This window comes from Zeugodacus cucurbitae, chromosome 5 (genome assembly GCF_028554725.1).
Source record: "Zeugodacus cucurbitae isolate PBARC_wt_2022May chromosome 5, idZeuCucr1.2, whole genome shotgun sequence".
Lineage (NCBI taxonomy): Eukaryota > Metazoa > Arthropoda > Insecta > Diptera > Tephritidae > Zeugodacus > Zeugodacus cucurbitae.
In genome coordinates this window covers 74329396-74343147 of record NC_071670.1, presented here as the reverse complement: position 1 = coordinate 74343147, position 13752 = coordinate 74329396, and the positions used below count along the sequence as shown (strand labels likewise).

At 38.2% G+C, this 13752-nt stretch overlaps 1 protein-coding gene across 2 annotated transcripts in view; it reads left to right on the top strand.

Annotated features, from left to right (window-relative positions):
- The first annotated feature begins 255 nt into the window (after positions 1 to 255).
- Positions 256 to 13752, top strand: part of LOC105212812 (teneurin-a) — a 224497-nt gene continuing 211000 nt past the window's right edge. The window contains exon 1 of one of the 2 annotated variants that reach the window (XM_011185098.3): positions 256 to 1610. The gene's annotated coding sequence lies outside the window, so the exon portion shown is untranslated. The remainder of the gene's footprint in view (positions 1611 to 13752) is intronic. The other variant, XM_011185099.3, reaches the window with a different exon arrangement.

Genomic DNA, 13752 nt, shown 5'->3' with positions numbered 1-13752 from the left:
GCAGTCAAAGAGAGAGGGCGTAGAATTGATGGGACATGCGCTCAGCGGCGGTGTGTATAAGAGTTGGGAGCTTTTGAGTTCGCGTACGTTGAGGCGAAACGAGTTCACTGTGGAGTGAAGGCAAAGGACGTTGGGGCTGGTAATAGTTTGTTGACACTTCGGAGCACGAGGCATGCCGACACAGGCTATGCGAAAGCGCTCAAAAGAAGAAAACAGCACACCAGTTTGTGGACAGCGCGCGAGACTAGTTGACGTCGGAATTCTAAGCGATTACGTGTTTGCTTTCGATAAGGCGGGAAAACGCTGCCGACTAAGGATACTCGCAAGTGTTTCGTACGGTTCTCGAAAGAGGTAAATCGCACTTATGTGCATATGTGCTTCAAGAATTAGTGATACATATAAGAAATATCTAAGCAATTTTGGAATAATCCTGTGTATAAAACCGTAAGCGTTCGGTGTGAAGCTGTCAACATCAAACGGCTCAAATTCAGATCGTGAAGGATTATTTTTTTAGGCATCGCAATATTTTGTGATTCGACAGCTATGCACCACTTGCGGTGGCAGCGTGCGGCTATGCTGTATGATAAATGGTCTCCGCCGGCTGAAATTAAGTGTCACTCATACGCCATGTGAGTCGGCTGTTTCGCTTCGCCACGATACAATAGCCGCGATCTCGGGCGGAAGCCGCGCGTGTTGGTGTGTGTGCGTGTTAAAGCGGATTTTCCGCTGAATAGCTATGAATCCGGGGTAAAACTAAATAGTAAATGATAAGATCAACAACAACAACAAATACAGAAATCAGTTGAATGCGACAAGCGGTGACAAAATAGAAAACATAGCCGCGATAATAAGCAGAAATTTAGAAATATAAAATATATAAACGTACGAGAACAAGTTTGTGCGGGCGTGTGCTTTTCGAGTGTCCGCGTGTATTTCATTCAGAGCTTAATGCGGATTTGTGTCGATACAATCGCGTGCTAGAAATCGTACCATTCCCGGAATTTCCGTTTTCATCTAAATCGCTGTGTTGCCTGTTCTGTGTCGTGTGTTGTGCCATGTGTGCTATGCAAAGAAATCAAAATAAAAGGCATAATGTTAATGGCCCTTCATCACTTCAGTTCGCAGAATTCCACACCATTTCGTCTAATGGGAAATAGTAGAGAATATAAAAGTAATTTCGTACAGCCGCCCTTGCCTTTAGCAAATTGAGCGAGTGCCAATAAAATTGGTGGAATTATTATAAATGTTGCCGATTAAGATCCTATCCGTGGGTTAATGGTTCAGCTGTGCGTCGGAAGTGTCGCGTTTAACGAGTGAATCGAAACAAGTGTTCGTGGGCGTCGAACCATTCTATGTGAAAGTGTATAATAAGTGCGCAACAAGCTGCAATTACTGCGTGAATTTAAGCTCTATTCTTTAGAAAGGGCGGAACTCCACTAAATATTTCATTGTGCCCGTCATCGGTCGTATTTTGCCGGGAAAAGTCGCATATGTATGTGTGCCTTATAAGATCGGCGAATTATACTAATTTGGATAGAGTAGACATTCTCCCTGCTATGAAGTTGTGGCTTCACAGCCAGCATCGCCAGCGTTGTGAAACAACTTACAAAGTAAGCTTGCTATTATTTGAGTAATGTGATTCGATACATCTCTTATTATTGTCTACGTTCTGAATATTACAATTGTTTTTATTGGTTTCATATAGTATATAGTATCGTTCCTGTGGGCCAAGTCTCTCAAGTTAGTTGGAAGGAACGACCAAACCAAATATTTGTTATCACGTTGTAAATGTAGTGCAATCTGTTTGACATAACCTTAAACATGTCTTTCCAAAAAAACAAAACCAGTCACTTTTACACAAAAACTATAGAAAACCTCGTCCCATAGTTGCTTTTCCCAAGCTTCTTAAGACGACTCTGGGGTCATGTTCGGACTCTAAGGTAGAACTTCCCATCCAATCTCCCGGAACTTCTGGCGAGTCACTCTTATTACCGGAACGGAATTGAGGAAACCAAAAATGCGTGTGATTGGTTACAATATCAGCACCAAACTATTCACTTGTTCAGATTCCTGGAATAAGACTTAAAAGACTTTTTCTGGTGTCATACTCAAGCAATTACAAAATGATATGAGTAGTTTATTTAGTATGACGCCATATACAATGCGACGTACAGCTTACTAAAGCTGTATATTGAATAAATAATAGATTAATAGTCATTTAAATTCATAAATCTTCCGTTTCCAAATGGAAAATAGCTTGTATGGAGGATTCGGGTTCTTTAACATCTGATCAGCAAATACTTGTTGAGAATTTTCTATATTGTTTTTTATGTGGGTGATTGAGTATGCAGAATGTCTGTCGGATCTGCTGAGTATTGTATAAAAATTGTATAAAAAATTCACACGCAAGACGTACTAGGATCATTCTTGTACTATGCTTGTGGAACATATGTATGATTCTTGTGTGTAGAGAGCTGGCCTGCGCTCGATTTTCTTATTGTATGCGTAGTTTATTTGCCAGTGCAGTTTGGGAGCCATGTCGCAAATATTTACTCAATGTGAAACAACGCAATCAATTTTTAATGAAACGAAAACAAATTCGAAATCACCGTTACCCAGTTATTCGGCTTTATTTTGCTTCGTTTTGGCTTTGTCCAATGTTTATGTATTGCACGAGGCTGCTCGCCATTGAACAGCTACCTTATACGCTGATGTATCAGAACAAAAAGCCGCTGCGTATGAGTGACCTTTTTCGTAAGCAGAATCCTGAATAAAAACCAAAAACAAGTCGTCGTTTATCATTGATTTGGTTAAGCGAGTGCTGGAATTAATATGATTTAACAAGAATCCTAACTGACTTTTAGAAGGATTTTGTTTAAGGGTTGGCATTATCCAAACTTTTTCCATATGTAAGGGAAACAAAATCTCAATGGAGTTGTATTACCATGAAGTATTTCCCGAAGATTTAAGGGTTATATACAGTTAAAATTTTCAAAAAATCGTTTTTTTTTATTTCATTTTCTTAATGTACATATATTTAAGAATACACGCAGAAAATTTCATATCGTTCCGGTGAATATTTTCAAAGTTACAAGCAAATGAAAAATTTGAAAAGGCGTTTTAGAGTGCTTGGAAGTACAAGGTCCAAACTTTAAACGCGTTTTTCTCAAAATGGTGTTTTCAAAGTCGGTGACCAACATTACTCGAAAACGGCTAGACCGATTAGTCTCAAATTTTAACACGACCTTCTTAAATATATTTTTTAGTAATTAATCGAAGATTTTTTCTCTCCGATAAATATTTTTTTTTTTATAAACAATTTAAGGCCGAAATTTCGGTGAAGAATCGATTTTTTTTTTGAGAAACCGCCATTTTGTCAAAAAATTTTATTTTGCTTATTCCTTCGATTAATTACTAGATTTAAGATTATTTTAACGAAATCTGCTTGGTTTTTTAATTTCGGATGATCCAGTTCCGAGATATAGTGGTCACCGCAAAACGTCTTTTTTGAGAGGAGCTCCTGGAGATCAGCTGTAGCTCTTTTTCAAATAAATATTTTTACTAGTACTAAGTCTTAAAATACAGTTAAAAGATACCATAATATGTGTATAAATTTTTGGATCAATAAATTAAAAAGTTTTCTCAGAAAACATTCTGGAAAATTCACTTTTTTTCGGCCGTCTAACTGTATATAACCCCTTAAGGGGAACAAAGGAGGCAACTGGCAATCTGATTGAGCAGCACATAGATTTTGTAAGTACTTTCTCCATTTTAATTTGGCTTCTGATTACTCAAGCGTGCAGTACTTTACTGGATTTATGGGCATCTCGACTGAAATTCCCACAGTTCGCATGGCGACCATAAATTTTAGGGTCTCTGGGAATTACGCCTTTATTTTCCCAATATTGTGTTATTTATTTTGAAGGTGCGATATTGCAGCATAATTTCTTTTCAACATTTTGCCTTTTTTGTCATACAGCAAGGAAAAAATTCCCTTTAAAGGCGTTAAGCGCCTGCGTTTGGGTGTTTATTGCTGACAGCATAAATTCATACATTGTGTATGTGAACAGGCATACACATCCATACACATGTACTAGCCGTGTAATTTATTTTGAATGTATCGAAGATAAATTTTCACACCTCCAAGAGCCGGAGCATGACATGGCTATGGGGCTGTATGTGGGCTTAATTGGAAGGGACAGACAAATAATTGGAACCTCGCACAGCGCAAACAAATGGAAACATTAATAGCGAGCTTTAGAAAATGAATATGGATGCAAGAATGTTGCACGAATTTGTTACAGTAGGTCACATATAGATGCATATATTGCATGCGTTCTCATATTTCCTCCCGGTAGGAATATGTAGCGATTGGCGAGTGATTCATCACATCCAACTGGCATCAACGTTTTGTGTTGTGTTGAGAAGAAATTCGTAATGGTGATCCATCTATAAATGGCGGATGGATTATTTAACTGAAGGAAATTCATTGATCTTAACGGGGCATATCACTGGCAAAACGCAAAGCAACTGTGCAAAATGGGGATTAGGAAACTAACAACTCTGAAAATTTAAAAATAGGAACTATCTGGCAAGGTTTTGCTATTTTGTTCTAAATATACTTTTGAAATTCAATGAAACTTTGCATTCGATATAGTTATACCTTCTCTGAAACCAATTTCGTGACAGTTTGCTGGTAGTCATCTTTCAGCATGGCTCAGTATGACCCACTTCAGAGAAATTATTATAGCCCTGCTGCTTGCTGCCGTACCTCCCGGACCCAGCCATACATAAAAGTCAACAAACACTTGTTGCCAAAGGAAAACTTGTATCCAAAAGCATTTTGTTTTCAGTTGCTGTTGTTGTTGTTGTCGCGGCCGTCGAGCTCGTTACTTTGTGTCTGACGGGCAGTGGAAGAGTCGCACAAATTATTTGCCTGTCGAAATGAGGGAAACGAATGCACCTGTCACTCTTAATTACTATTTTAATTAACTGCTCTCTTTAATGTTCTTTTCCATTCCATTTTTTATTCATTTATTATTTCTCTGCCCGCCTGCTTGTTTGTACGTCGGTTGTCAGTTTGTCTGTTTGTCGGTTTTTATTTTCAAAACTTTCTCCTTTATTTGGCCCTGAACGAACGCTTTGATGTGCTGATGAGAGGGAGAAAATGGAATCATCCTCCATTCATGTCATAATCTTTCAGGCCCTGATTGAAATTCATCTCTTAGACGGCAAAAAGAGGTGACACAGTTATATGGGCAGTTGGGCTTAAGCGACCAACCGTGCGGTTGTTTGGCCTGTTGGTTGTGCGCTCCTTGGAGTGTGCGACCAAATTGAAAGAAATGACATGTCAAACGTGACTGCAATAACGCTTTTATGCCCGTTTTCCCGCCCGCCATTTTAATGAATCAACTTTTGTGGTTTTTCTAATAATTTCACTTCTGCTATTGTACTGCCACTGTCATTGCTAGTGGTTGCAGGAATTGAGCATATTTGTTGTTGTTATTGGTGGCGGTTGCGCGTTAGACACTAATTAAGTTAATTCGCCATTAACTGAAATGCATTTTGTTCGAAGTTGATTTCTGTTTGTTCGCTTTCGCTTTCGTTTTTGTTTTTGTTTGTGTTTACTTTTTGTTGTTCAGCTCGTGTCACTTCCATTAGCGCTGACGCACTGGCATTAGCAGAATCTCAAATGATATGTCGTTAAGTTTATTGCACCTTCGAGTCGCAATTTTCAGAACTTTCTCGTACCATGCAACATGACAGCGAACACGCGGTGAAATATATAGGTACAAACATACTTTCAAATGTGCATGCGCCGTCTTAAATGCCGACGAATCTTTTTCGAGTATAAGTAATGTCAAACCTCCGAAGATATGTCTGATTAACAAAAAAGCTCAATTAATCTATCAGCCGTTGGTAAGGGATTAAGACATTAACAGACTCATATTTAATCAGGATATACATTACAGCACATAGGAGGAGTTGTTTGGATAAATATGTTCACACAAATATTTATGTTTGATTTCTGTCATCGTCTAATTAGTGATAATTAATGCTTACTTTAGACATTGGCACAAATGACATGATTTGGGCCAAATAGTAATAGTTATCGAAAGGTGATTGTGATTTTCTGGTAACTACCTCTGATTGCAGCCTCGAAATCCAGCGCAGAATCACTCTTGCCAACAGGTGCTACTTTGGACTGAGTAGGCAAGTGAAAAGTAAAGTCCTCTCTCGGCGAACCAAAATCAAACTCTACAAGTCGCTTATCATTCCCGTCCTGCTTTATGGATGATGAGACGACACTAGGAGTTTTCGAGAGGACAATTTTTCGCAAGATTTATGGTCCTCAGAACATTGGCAACGGCGAATACCGTTGACGAGTTATACAACGACATTGACATAGTTCAGCGAATAAAAAGACAGCGGCTACGTTGGCTAGGTCATGTTGTCCGAATGGACGAAAACACTCCAGCTCTGAAAGTGTTCGATGCAGTACTCGCCGGAGGAAGCCGAGGAAGGGGAAGGCCTCCACTCCGTTGGAGGGACCAGGTGGAGAGCGACCTGGTTACACTTGGAATTTCCAACTGCCGCGAGACAGCGAAGGAAAGAGAGGAGTGGCGGGCTCTCATCGATTCGGCTATAACCGGCTAAACGGTTCAAAGCCAATTACATACATACATACCTCTGATTGCAATCCCATGTCTCAGGGTTTTCAATGAGCAGCCAACTGAAAGTCTGCTTGCAACATTAATATCTGATCGGAGTCAACTACGGTGTTGTTATTTCTCATCTGCATCCATATGATTATGGGCGGCATTGCACTTGCTTTATAGCTCCGCCACTTTGTTGCGATCATTAAGTTAAAAATTTCATAAATTATTTCGAGGGACATTTAGTCTGGCGCGAATCGTGCGGGCAATAGCCGAAAGCTGAGAACAGAACGGAAGAAAAATCGGAGATAGGACTGCAGCAAAGAGAGCAGAAGTGGCAACATGATAACAACCCAGCAACAATAAGAACCATCTGCAGCCAGTGCGTTGAGAGTACGGCAACACGAGCATTAAAGAACATTAACAGCTCTTTTCCACAATGGCTTTATGCTGAGATTTATGATGTGGCAATAAATAAATTGCTTGCAAACAAGTCGAAATCAAAACGAACGACACCGCAACGAAGGAAAGACGATTTTGCAGTGCTCGAGTTAAAGTGTGTAAAAGGAGAAGAACGTGAAGACAAAAACAAAGAAAAACAACCAGCAGTTATCAACAGAGGTAAATAGTTGCTACGGGGAAGCAGGCTACCTACTGTCTCTGTTAACAAGAAATTTGAACATTGCGAAAATCGCACTGTCCAAGGCTTTTCAGGGCACTGAACAATGAGGCGGATGCCGTTAAAGTGTTTCGTTGTTGTGCTGTTGCTGTTTTAAGAGCTGTGCATCGTATTTGTATGGCTGATTGGCTAACTGGTCAGTTGCACTCCAGTTCCAGTTATGGTGGCCACACAACTGTAAATCCATAAGCCGCGACATATGCTGGCTGTAAAATGTGGCACATTCAAATTATGGTTGCACGCCTGCCATATGAGGATTCCAGGAGGTGGAAATAACAGGCGTTGGACAGTACGTTGGCAAAGCTCGAAGTTAGTTCATATAAGCAAATTTACCTTCGACTTTGTTGCTCAGGACTTTAACTTGGGAGCTGTGAAAAAATCTTGGGAAGATCCGAAGAAGCTGAGGCAAAGACATTTTGGTTGATGTTCAGCAATTTTAAATAACCGAAAGTGATTTGAAGCATTGAAGAATTAGCGAGTTCTGAAATTGAGTCTTGTTTAAATAGTATATGTAATACAATGTTTTCAGTCTTCTAATACGTTAAGGCAGAAACTCCAAAAAGCCATCGAAAATTAAGCTTCTTGCATATTGTTCCACTTAATATAGATATGTACAATATCAGTGGGCAAGGCCAATAGCGCATGTAGTTGATTTATATGTGCAAGTAATTATTTGCTGTGCTCGTCTTCCTGCTTTAGCGCTGCAGCACTTATCGCGCCGAAGTAATTTATATTTAAGAAAGTACATAAATTCTGTCACTTCAGCAACACTCTGGGAGTGCAAAAAATACACAAAATACACAAAAGCATAAATTGTTATAAGCGCAGGACTGCTCAGTTGTCACCAGAGTTATTCGCTGTGACTGGCGAAATCTAATTGCTGATGACTACAGCGAGAGGAGGGCCACAAGGGCGTATACGCAACAATGAATCGCTCGAACAAGATTGCACAGTCACTTCCAACCGAGTACACTGCACGAATGTGCACGAACTGACACCACAACTGGTCCAGATACACACTGGAGCGACTGTCGTGATCTAGTTCTTGGCCTTCTGAGGAACGGCTAAATATAGTTTTTGATAATTTGAGGTTATTGGTTTTGGGAACATTTGGCAACTACGAAATAAATTACTTCGAACCATAAGGTTTACGGGTGCTCATGAGCTCAGAAAAGACATTATATTTGAGTACACTCTTGCCTATTATAGGGCCTATTCTATCCCCAGCCTCGGTGCTGTCGTGTTGACTGTTGGGTAGATGTGTTTTCCTTGATTGTGAAGAAACTGCCGAGCTCCGAGTTTCGCAGGCAAGTGTGCGTGTATTTAATGACAACAAAAGCTCTAATAAAGAACCTATTTGAAGCTGCAGCGCTGGCGTAGCATGCTTCAGCAAGACATTACGAGAGCGAATAAATAACATTTTACATAGCCGCCGCCTGACATCGTCGCAGCGGTGAGCATGATTTTGAGTTCTTACCAAAAATTAATGTATACATGTTGTTAGCATTTTGCTGTTGCCATTATGCTGTTTGTTGCTCACCATGGCCAGCAGCATTCCATGGAGATTTTGCTGTCTTATCGCGTTTCTTAACACTTTGAGCATAGAAATTTATGAAGGGATTTGTACTCTGTGATAAATGAGTTTATCGATTACGATTTGCTGTGTTTAAAGAAATTTTATGCGGTATATTAGCCTACGTCTGAGCATTCGTGATTGAAGGAGTTACATGGAAATCGCCCAAAACAACCCAGTTTTCACTTTATCCAGCTGAGGTTTAAAAAGAATTTCAGAAAAATAATGCTAGTAACATTCGCGTCCATTATAGACTTTTGGGAAACCATTTAAGTCCACGCATTGCTTAATAACTGTCTTGTCTTTATATGAGAACAGTATTTCCAATATATTTAAATTGACCCAAAGAATGATATAAAATTGAAGTCTATAAAATATACTTCACTTGCGATATAAAAATTAAGTCTCAAATTTGAAACTTCAGCTGTCTTTAAAGGTATCTCAAGATCTTTACCGAATTTCTTCTTATATTCACTACACACTGCACAGTGGCTCCCCCCATAGGCCATTATCTCCAAAAGGATCAAGATTTTATATGGTAAAACAGTTTTATTTGGAAATCTAACGGAACTTTCTAAAAATAGAATCGAAGACGTAAGTACATGTTCATTTTCACAGTGCAGCGAATACTTCTAACGCAATCTTGTTTCTTCAAGGTCAAATTTGCCTTGAAAAGTGCTATAACTAAGCCATACATAAATTTATGAAAACAAAATTTGGTACCAAGGAACACATTAGGCAGGGGAATATTAGGATAATTTTTTTTGGGAAAGTGGGCGTGGCTACGCCCTTTTATGTTTTTTGTGCATATCTCATAAACTGCTAAAGCTAAATCAACCAAATTTTCTGAAGTCATCTCCTTTAAGCACTTGATTATACAGCATGAAAATGGAGGAAATCGGATTATAACCACGCCCACTTCCCATACCAATGTTATGTTGAAAACTACTAAAAGTGCTTTAATTCAGTAAGGAAAAACCCAGAAAGCCTAAATTTTATCGTAAAGGTGGTACGGAAAAGCTGAGATGCCCACCTATGGGTTCAAACCATACCTCAGGAACTACTCGACCAATTCCATCGAAATTCGGTTCATAATTTTTTTTGCCACCCAATACTACAGTTTGAAAATTGGCAAAATTGGTTTACAACATTTACACTACAGTTTTGAAGTCCATCTGATACAAATACTACATTTAAAGTGTGGCATCACCTGTGTAAAAATTGCCGAAAGTGGCTATAACCTTTCAAGGCCCCAGATATAGAACATGAGGGCTTCAGTGTTTTTGGCTAATTTGGTAAATCTCTCAGATATGAACATAGCCCTTCGTTACTGGGTTTTAATTTTTTTTGTTAAATATCTGATTATACAGGCATGTTTTGGAAATCGCGCGATTTCAATTCGGATCCGAAAATACAATTCGTTGGTCCAAAATTTTAAATAATTTGAAATTAAACAGTTTTTATTCAAGAAACACTGTTTTTTATGGCAATTTTTTTGTTGCGACCGATATTATTGAGGTAAAATCGAAAGGCAGCGTTTTAGAGACCATTCTAATCCCCTGTCTGCATCGGATTCCACGTGAGTTTTGCTAAAACATTTCTACTTGTTGACTTGAGATGATTTCTTTTTCATACAATCTGTATACATATAAATATATGTATAGAAATGTCTTATTAGAATGTGAATTAGAACCACGCCTTTTTTCCCTCCATATATTAATATATCTTTTATTATAATAAAATTAAATAGTTTAAAACCGAAAATAACAAAATTATTATAACTTTTCCCGAACGTTGCTAAGGGAGCTATAAGATATAGATGCACGATGTGGCCAATTTATTATTATAGAAATATATTATTTATAAAATATTTAAAATATTTTTCTAGATTTTTGTTGAAAATTTCATAACGATATCTCAACGGGAAGTACTAAGAAGGCTGTTCGACAAACTAACACATTTCCTGCCGTCTCCTAATCATGTATATTCGTATGTGTATGTAACAGAAACTACTCTAACTCCTTGACATGTGCACAGCCACAGGCTTAGGCACATCTAACGGTACATCTTTCGATTTTAAATATGCAACCTTAAAACGCTATTAAATTGCAGATGTTGAGGGTCCCATAAACACAAGTAGCTTTCCCACTAACCTTTCGCACTTTGCTTCGAGCATTAAGTATGAAAGTGCAACGATATCCTTTTAATTTTAATTATTTTACGGCTTAAGTGAATCCCTTCCTTTTCTGGGCGTGAGTGTGAGCTCGCTCACATGAACGTTTGTCTTCGGTTACTGAAATGTGCTTGTGGTTGTGTGAGCGGCAGCGTGTTGGCAAGAGATATTAATATCCTTAATACTGACAATAGAGTGACATAGCATCAACAACACACCATAACAACAACAAAACCAAAAACAACACCTGACATTTCACTTCTTTGTATGTTGTGTGTAATGCCCAGCTGTTCATTCGCCATGGCTTCGGAAGACTTAGTTCGGGTTCGAGTATAAATGAGGAGGTACACATGTGCGTGTAGACAGACAGCTCCACACATGATGTGCCAACGCTGGCACATGGATCCCCATCCCAGGATTTTTGCAGATTAAATTTTCTTAAAACTGCCGAATGACTGGCCGATGTCATTTTGCATGATTGTGGCATTTTGTGGCAACATTCAATGGTACAGTTGGCCTATTTGCATCGACAATAACAACGAAAAGAAAGTCCCTCCGAGCAGCTGACTAAAGGAGTGCGTTTGAGTTCTCAATGTTTACGAAGATGGTTGCGTAATAGGATTTTCAGTGGCAGCTTTAATTGAGGTATCGACATCGACGTCGACTTGAGCGACATAATCCAGTTATTTTAAATGCGTTAGACCTGTTCAGATAGGAGGAGAAGGGTTGTGGCTTAAGCTCACACTATTAACTTGATTTCTGTTTGATTTTAAATTTCTTAACGACACTGTTCTTAATTCATGCTATCAGGCTATATAAGGTTTGTGGTATTAGCCTAATTGTTTATGAGAAAATATCTTCATAGCTGCTTATATTTGTATCCATACAATTCAAAAAGTTTAAAAAATATATTCATTTATTCATTATAGTCATCATGGAAAGCCAATTATAGCGCTCGTCTGATTTATTTATTTTCTGACATTTATTTTTATAATTTTTTCATCTCTAACATTTTGGTAGTGACATACATGTTTGCAGCCTCAGTGTTTACCTCTTTATTATTAGCAATTATTAATACATTCCTTTAATAATATTAGATTATAAACTATTCCGACGACCTTCAATTTACGGGCATTCAAAATAGTTTTTGGATTTGTTTATTTTTTATCATGAACTTTGGAAGGTCAATTGCTCTTTTCGTCTTCGGTTCAGATATGGGCTATCGTAGAAGCACTATTTGGTTGCCGAACACAAGAATTAGCCGTACAAGCTAAGTGAGTATATCTTTTGAAGACATTTCAATGTTGGCAAAATCAATCCTAATTTTAACATTAATCTAAAAATTGCTATCAAATAAGTTCCTTTTCACTTTACTTTGCATTACTGTTCTACTATAACTGTTAATTCAACAATTTGGTTAATCGTTTGTTTTGAGTATGAGATCCCTGCTTCTAACTTCGTCTCTCCTATAATTTAAAGATTTTTGGAAATATAAATCTCCGGTCGTCAGACTTTACTATGAATGAGTTTTATCGATTGATGATAATAAGTCTGTCGATAACATAAGTTCACCATTCAAAGCGAAGTTAGTTGTTGTAATATCAAATGCTTTTAAATAATAACAAACATGTTTTATTGCGTTACAAAATAGCACAGTGTAATAAATCAATTAAGTCCCAAAGGAGTTCAAAATTTATAACTGGTAGTCTTTTGCATATTTTACAAGCATTTTAACAACAAATACAGATTAAATTTGTTTACAGTAGAATACCAAATGGCTGAAGCTTTGGGCAGGTGGAGAAGCTAATTTTTGAGAGCAGTTAACTTGTATTCAGAAATTGCTGATATTTGTTATTGTTGTTGTGATGTATTTAAGAATGTTTTTTTACACCACTTTCATCTCAAATGTGTTGTGTGCGTTCCAAATTGTGTTAACTTGGGTTGCTGATTCGTCTACACATAAACACCGAAAATGGCAAGTGTTCAGCATCCCGTTATTTTGTGCACTCTAAAATGTTTTCCCACCAACTAATTTTGTTCGACTATTGCTTTCCATTTAATTCAGTTGCAACTATGAGTTGTTGTTGGGCCAATTCTGTAAATTCATTATGAACTTGCAATTATTCCATATTAATAAACCCCCAAACTTACTGCACCACACAGATGTATGCATGTGCAAATTATGAGGGCTTAACTAATTTGATAGCTTTGCATTTGCAGTTGCTCGAATTTGCAGTAAATTTCGAATAATTGCCAATTGATGCCGACACAATACAAATTTGATAATATTGAGCCGAAAATACTTTCGAAGTGGGCGGAGTGTGGCGAGTGTGTCATGTGTTCGTGTGCTGGTACAGAGGATGGGCTTTGGGCTTGTAATGATTAATAATACACGGCGGATGCAGTTCGGAGTCAGCACTCGATTGCGGCGGGGGCGCTTCGGAAGCTCCATTTAATGAGTTCATGTGGGCGCTGCGTCAACACTGCACGTTGCTGTTTTGTTTTGTTGTAAAGTATTTACATATGTAAATGGTTGGCCCGCATATGATTATTCATGTGCAGTGTTTCAGCGAAATTTGCTTGAAGGGGGCCAAGGTATACTATATAACACGTTAACTAGCTCGTGGGTCAGCAGTGAAAGAGAAGTACATTCAATATGAATATTACTGAA